The sequence below is a fragment of the Eulemur rufifrons genome, chromosome 30 (genome assembly GCF_041146395.1).
Source record: "Eulemur rufifrons isolate Redbay chromosome 30, OSU_ERuf_1, whole genome shotgun sequence".
NCBI classification, from domain to species: domain Eukaryota; kingdom Metazoa; phylum Chordata; class Mammalia; order Primates; family Lemuridae; genus Eulemur; species Eulemur rufifrons.
Window position 1 is genome coordinate 60995826 of NC_091012.1, and position 7174 is coordinate 61002999.

A 7174-nucleotide genomic window follows, 5' to 3' on the forward strand; every position below is an offset into this window, starting at 1 on the left:
GAGAACCTAGTGGAACTCTAAGAAGTAAAACTCACAAAGGACTTTTAGGTCACAGCTTTTTCCACACCGAGCCTCCAGAAATTCACCAATTGCAGCTTAGGTTTTCCTACCCTGTACTGGTTTCTGTGGAGGTTTCTGCTCAGGTCATTTGTAATTCTCTGGATCTACCTGTCTGTCCCTCCAATTTTGGGGGCTGCCGTTTGCCCTGTGACCCTACTTCTTTAACAGATCTAAGAAGAGTTGTTGATTTTTCAGTTTGCTCAGTTTTTACTTGTTGTTAGGATGGAGTGGCAATTTCCAAGTTCCTTACGTACTGGACAGGAAACCAGAAATATCTATTGTGGTTTAATGCTACCTTTCAATGTAGATGTTATCTTTGTAACTCTTAGATACAAATAAAAAAAAAGAACATAATCTGATCTGTGTTGAAGAGGAAATTGCTTATTTAAGTATTGGCAGGCTAGAAAGGTAGGCACTCCATTGTGTATTAACTGTACAAATGATCAAATAGCTATTATTCTACCCAGGCAAAGGTTAAGTTTTCTGTAAGAAAAGAACTTCAGCTTCAATGGGTGGGGCAATGGTGGTTTGCTTTCAGAATACAGAGACTATGCCCCCAATCTATTCTTTTTTATATTTACTTTGCTCAGTTTCTGCATCATCTCCTCTCCTTGTGATATTAAAAGATGACACTGTTGGCAGAATCATCCACATGTGAAAGAGTGACTAAAGAGCCTCATTTAGTGATGCAGTCCTCTCCACACTGGTGTATATAAAGAAATCTAATGACCATTTCTGTGGCTTTTCACAGCTTACAGCTCTAAAGTTCTATTCTAAGTTTCAGACTGTTTCTCCCAAAAGTCCTTCTCACTTTTCGCCAACAAGAGTCTTTCTGCTGCAGTTTCTGGACTCTTCCCGACATGCCCTGTTCATTCCTAGTGTCTACCCTTGCTCATATTGTCTCTTGTTCCAAGGAAGCGCTGTCATAGTCTCTGCCATCCACCTCAAATCCATACTTCTCCGTGAAACCCTTCACTATTCTGGCCTTTTTGGACTTGTTCTGACACTTCTAGCCTGCCCACAGGATTTAGCCTGTTTGTTTTGTTGTATAGCTTCCTCTGCTTTTTGTCATCAAGTCTTATTTCCTCAGTAAGAGATTATATCTTATGTCTCTTTCATATGCCCTGCAGCACTTAGTTCAGTGGAAGGCACGTGACAGCTTCTACTTGTTTATGACTTGCTTATTGTTGTCTGACACATTGGAGTGTTTACTGCTATGGGTGTGTGAAATTCTATAGTTATAGGAAAATCCTCAAAGTTTTGCTTTTCTTTGACTTTATGGCATTTTCTTGGGAAAGGGGGCTACTTAATTATATTAATAGTTACCCAACTTGTGCTTGCTATGTGGAAACTGGTGGAATGTGCATCAAATATAGTATAATTCAACTTACCTTCATTCAAAGACTTCTTTTTTAGTGATCCTGGTTTGTCATTCCATTTTAAGGATTTCTTAAAGGCAATGGTGATGTTTCTTATTGTTACCAAAAATTCAGCACTTGTCCCCAAGGAAGCATCAGAACAAGGACAAGTGGTTTGAGGAGAAGGAAAGAGAAGTTTATTAATTTGCTAGCAAATGAGGAGGTTGGCAGACTCCTGTCTCAAAGTACCAATGTCCCTGCTTCTGAGCAGAAGTACGGAGTTTTAAAGGTTCTGATTCATCTCATCTTCAGCTAAGACAATCTCATGCACTCCACCTGGGCAATTCCCCCAAGCCATCTCCTGTGGCACAAAGAACAAAGGACACTCTCTGGTTCCTCCCAACTGCTGGCCTGAAGCAGGTATGTAGGTTTTAGTTTTCAAAAAGGGTAAGGGGGGTTTTGAAGAGACAGAAAACATTTTTACCCTTTTTCAGGGCATTTTTTCTGTTACATTATTAAAGAAACTTGAGCCCCAACTTGGATGACCTTTAGATTGATGTTGCTTTAACACTATTTCTGCTAACTTGAATCTCCTGAGGCATTAATTTTATAACTTTGGTTTTCTGTTTTGTCTATATAGTTAAGATTTGGCAATAGTGTTGAGTTGCCTATCTCCATGAATATCTTAGGATGTTATGTTAAAGTTCCATGTTATAAACATATAGACTGATATATGAGCTCAGTTGTAGTCATACTTATTTTCTTGATTTTTTGTACATCATCTTGGGAATATTTTCCATAACACACACTCAATCTACAAGAGTGCTTGGATCTTGTATGAATTACATGTTGATTAAGAAGCAGATTGGAAGTTTAGTCTAAAGACCAATTTTCAAGTTTCTTTTTTTCTTTCTTTCTTTTAGAGATGGGTTCTTGCACTTTTACCCAGCCTGGAGTGCAGTGGCATTATCATAGCTCACTGTGGCCTTGAACTCCTGGGCTCAAAGGATCCTCCTGCCTCAGTCTTCCAAGTAACTGGGATTACCACCAGCAGCTTAATTTCTAAGTTTCTTGTTGGGTTATTAGCCCTGGCTGACAAAAATAAAAATCAATCTACCATACAAACTTCTTTCATCTCTTTGGCAATAGAAGGGAATGGTCAAGATACCAGTATCCTACATAATAACTGATCATATTATTATGGATTAGTAAATGGATCTCATATGAATCTTTAAATTCTCAAGCAACAAGGCATGTGGCTAGAGTCCAAGGAATTTGTGTTTGTAAATCTTTTGTCAGTTGAATGTAGACTAAAAAGTCTTGGTGTTCACTGAATTTTTTTCTGTATTTTGCCACATGCAAACAGCATGAGTGCTTATTTTTCCATATTGACTAAACAATTCAAAGAAAATGAGACAAGGAGCAAGATAATGATTGTAGTTACCCAAGAGTTACAAAAGTCTGGATTTTCAATAAAGCAATGGTCTGAAAAGACCTACTTTCATTAAAAGAAACACTAGTCAATGGGCACACTTATAAGTTTGACTCAAATGGTACAAAAGCAATTTATGTAACCAGCACATTTGTACCCCCATAATATTCTGAAATTTAAAAAAAAAGTTGTAGGAGTGATGGTTACCACAATACCCCATTCATCATAACAGTATGGCTGATGAAAAAGATAGATGTATCATGGTGATGATAATAATTTATTATTTAAAAAAAGAAACACTGGTCATTGAAAGAAGTAAGTGGCTCCCTGTGGGAAGTATTTATAAAAGTATATTTAGAGGTTACCAAGGGGGAAAAAGTAAAAATAGGCTAGACAACTCTTCTGAAGGAGAAATGTTCTTGCTGATGTAGGAGACTGTCTGAGGAAGACTAATTCTAGGGAACTTGCAGAGAATGAGAGCTATAGCCAGTTACTATGATGTTAGACCAGATAGCTCAAAGGACTATCAATGAAAACTGTAATAGTGTTTCTTCAGACCTGGGAAGTGAATGATGGCTCATGTATGAAGAAATATTCTTCTAAGGTGAACGCATGTTTAAGAAATCTCAGTCCTTATTAGAATTGAATCATAGAAAATAAGAATTATATAACCCAAACATCCCGGATTTTTCCAGCTGGTGAAATGAAATCACATGAATACTAGTCTCCAAATTTCATCAGCTGCAAGCCCTCATCTGCTCACAGAGGAATTTAACCCCCTTCCAAAGACTCTCTAGTTATTTCTGGCTGTCCTCAGCAGGGTGGTTTACCACATGTGCTTGTAAAAGTTCACTCACATTCTTATACTACACCCTACTAGTCAAGGCACGTTATCACTGCATCTGCTGCAGATGCCCTTTACACAAACATCATTGTCCATATCAAGGCAACTGGCTCCCAAATATCCCAAAGTTTCCAGTTCTTGAGGTACTGGGATCTAGGCCCCTCACCAAAGTCTATGAAAATTTTGTCACCTTGGCCCTGAACAGCATTATTTGATCAGAATTATAGAAAGTCCTTCATGAATACAGTTCCCTCAGCTTTTGACTATATACTCTCCTCTCCACCAGGTCTCAAATCCAAAGGGCCAGCCAGAGCATCAACATTCTACTGTACCTTCTATTCTTTCCAGCTTTCTCTCTCATCTTCTGTGTGCTCCAGTGAAAAACAACAAACTTATCACTCCTCCCTCAGCCCAAACCCCAAAGTCTCCATGTATGTAGACTTATGCAAATGGGTAAAGGAAGAGATGGGAGAAGTGTCACCTAATTTCTCTCAGACAAGGTTCTAGCACTAACTTCAGCCCAGCCAAGACACTCTGTTACACATGTAATAAAACATAGGTTATGTTTCCATTAGAGCTGGATGGGAATAGGAATAGCAAATCAAAGGAAGGAAACAGGAAACAGTGGTATAAAAGGAATCATCAGGCTGGGCATGGTGGTTTGCACCTGTAATTCTAGCACTCTGGGAGGCCAAGGCAGGAGGATCACTTGACCTCAGGAGTTTGAAACCAGCCTGAGCAGGAGCAAGATCCTGTCTCTACTAAAAATAGAAAACATCAGCCAGGAGTGGTGGCACATGCTTGTAGTCCCAGCTAATCGAGGCAGGAGAATCACTTGAACCCAGGAGTTTGAGGTTGCTGTGAACTATGATGATTCCACTGCACTCTACCCAGGGCATTCTAAAAAAAAAAAAAAAAAAAAAAAAAAAAAGGAACCATCACTTTGGAAAGAGGATCAAACCTTGAAAGAGTCAGTGATCCCACTTGTCTTTCTTCCTTACTGCTATTTTTCATTTTTTCAGGTTTAATTTCAATATTGGCTCAAACTCTTTTGTTCCTTCATATTTAGATGCAGAAGAAGACAGAAATTAGTATTCATGGCTGAACAACTACTAGTTAAGATTTTCATAAATCACAAAATGCTATAAAAAGTGATTAATAATGTTGGGTTTGGCAGATCTCTTTGCCTTAAAATAATTCCATTTCACATCTGTAGTTGAAGCCTTCTGTTACATAAATCAGTGGAATATCTGTTCAGGGCAAAGCAGCCTTAATATTAAGACAGTATCACTCTCAAACTATGGTTATTGCAACAGTGATGAAGGGCAAAGAGCGCTTTTTATTGCCATCTCAGTATGAAGATTTTCAAACTGAAAAAAAAAAAAAACCAAGTTGTTGAACTATTACCCCATGCCTTGAAGTAGAAGAATTTACAGACTTGATTTGTTGGACAGGGTTACCTATGAGGGAAATGACATTGAACCTCACTTCAACTGGTATGTTGTGAATAGACAGACAAAAGTGGAGAGGAGGAAAGCTCTAGAAGTTGTGGGTCAGGAAAAAGGAGAACTTAAAGTTGTAAGAAGAATTCTTGAACATTAAGAGTTGCTCACTCTGGGAGGCCGAGGTGGGTGGATCGCTCGAGGTCAGGAGTTCAAGACCAGCCTGAGCAAGAGTGAGACCCCCATCTCTACTAAAAATAGAAAGAAATTATCTGGCCAACTAAAAATATATATATAAGAAAAAAAATCAGCCAGGCATGGTGGCACATGCCTGTAGTCCCAGCTACTCGGGAGGCTGAGGCGGAAGGATCGCTTAAGCCCAGGAGTTTGAGGTTGCTGTGAGCTAGGCTGATGCCACGGCAGTCACTCTAGCCCAGGCAACAGAGCAAGACTCTGTCTCAAAAAAAAAAAAAAAAAAAAGAGTTGCTGACAACATGGAGGAGAACCTGGAGTTGGCAAAAATATTGTAAAGGGTAGAAAGTGCTATAATGAGAAAGCAAATGGCTAGAATGACTTAGAACAATGATTCTGAACTGAGAGAAATTTTGCCCTCTAGGGGACATTTGGCAATATCTGAAGACATTTTTCTAAAATAAACTTTTAAAAATTTTAGAGTTATAAAAAAGTTGCAACATAGTACAAAGATTTCCCTATACTTCCACTCAGTTTCCTCTATTGTTAACATCTTAACAATTAGTAAGATATATTGTTACAAAGAACAAATATTGACACATCATTATTAATTAAAGTTTATACTTTATTCAGATTTCCTTAGTGGATACCTAGTGCCCTTTTTCTGTTTCAGGAACCTATCCAGAAAACTGTATTACATTTAGTTGTCGTGTCTCCTTAGACTTCTCTTGGCCATGATGGTTTCTCAGACTTTCTTTGCTTTTGATGACCTTGACAGTTTTGAGGAGTACTGATTAGGTATTCCATAGAATGTCCCTCAGTTAGGATTTGCCTGATGTTATTCTCATGATTAGATGGGGGTTATGGGATTTGGGGGGAAACACCATAGAGGAGAAGTGCCATTCTCATCATGTCGTACCTAGGGCTATCAACATGACATTGCTGATAATATTAACCTTTTGTCCAAGATAGTGTTTGTGGGGCTTCTCCATTGTAAAGTTATCTTGCTGCCTTTCCATACTCTACTCTTTGGAAGCAAGTCACTATGTGCTGCCATCACTTGAAGGATCAGAACTTATACTCTGCCTCCTTTAGGGGGGTTATCTACAAATCACTTAGAATTCTTCTGTGTGGGAGACTTGTCTCCTCTCCTGTATGTATAATATTTATTTACCCATCATTTCTTTACATCAGTATGGACTCCTAGATATTTATTATAGACTTTTTTTTTATTTTTGCAAGAGTGTGTTTACAGAAAAACTTCTCAAAACATGTTTCCTCTGCTCTCAAACCACAACAATCAACAGAGAAGACTTACTTCTGTGACCAAACATGGGGATTTTTTTCCCCACACACCAAACAGCAGACACCAGTTGGGTGTCCTTTAATTTAATTCCGACACTACCTACCTGGAGATAGTGTCGGATCTCACAGGGTAAGAGTTCAGCCCCCAAAACTGCCACCCATGCACCCACCTTTAGACATGAGTCACAAGTCTGGGAGTCTGGAACTTCTAACCAACATGTTTCAAGTTGGTATTCCTATGACCTCCTTTTTAAGTTCGATTAATGGGCTGGAGCAGATCACTGAACTCAGGGAAACACATGCTTATCAGTTTATTGTAAAGGATATTACAAAGGATACACAAGAAGAGATGCTTAGGGCGAGGTATGGGTAAGGGGTGTGGCACCCTACAGGAACATTCACGTGCTCAGCTATCCAGAAGTTCCCCAAACCCAGTTCTCTTGTTTTTTTATTTTTCTCTTTTTTTCCCAGTTCCCTTGAGTCTTTTATGGACAACAATGTGGAAATGTGCGGCCGGGCGCGGTGGCTCACGCCTGTAATC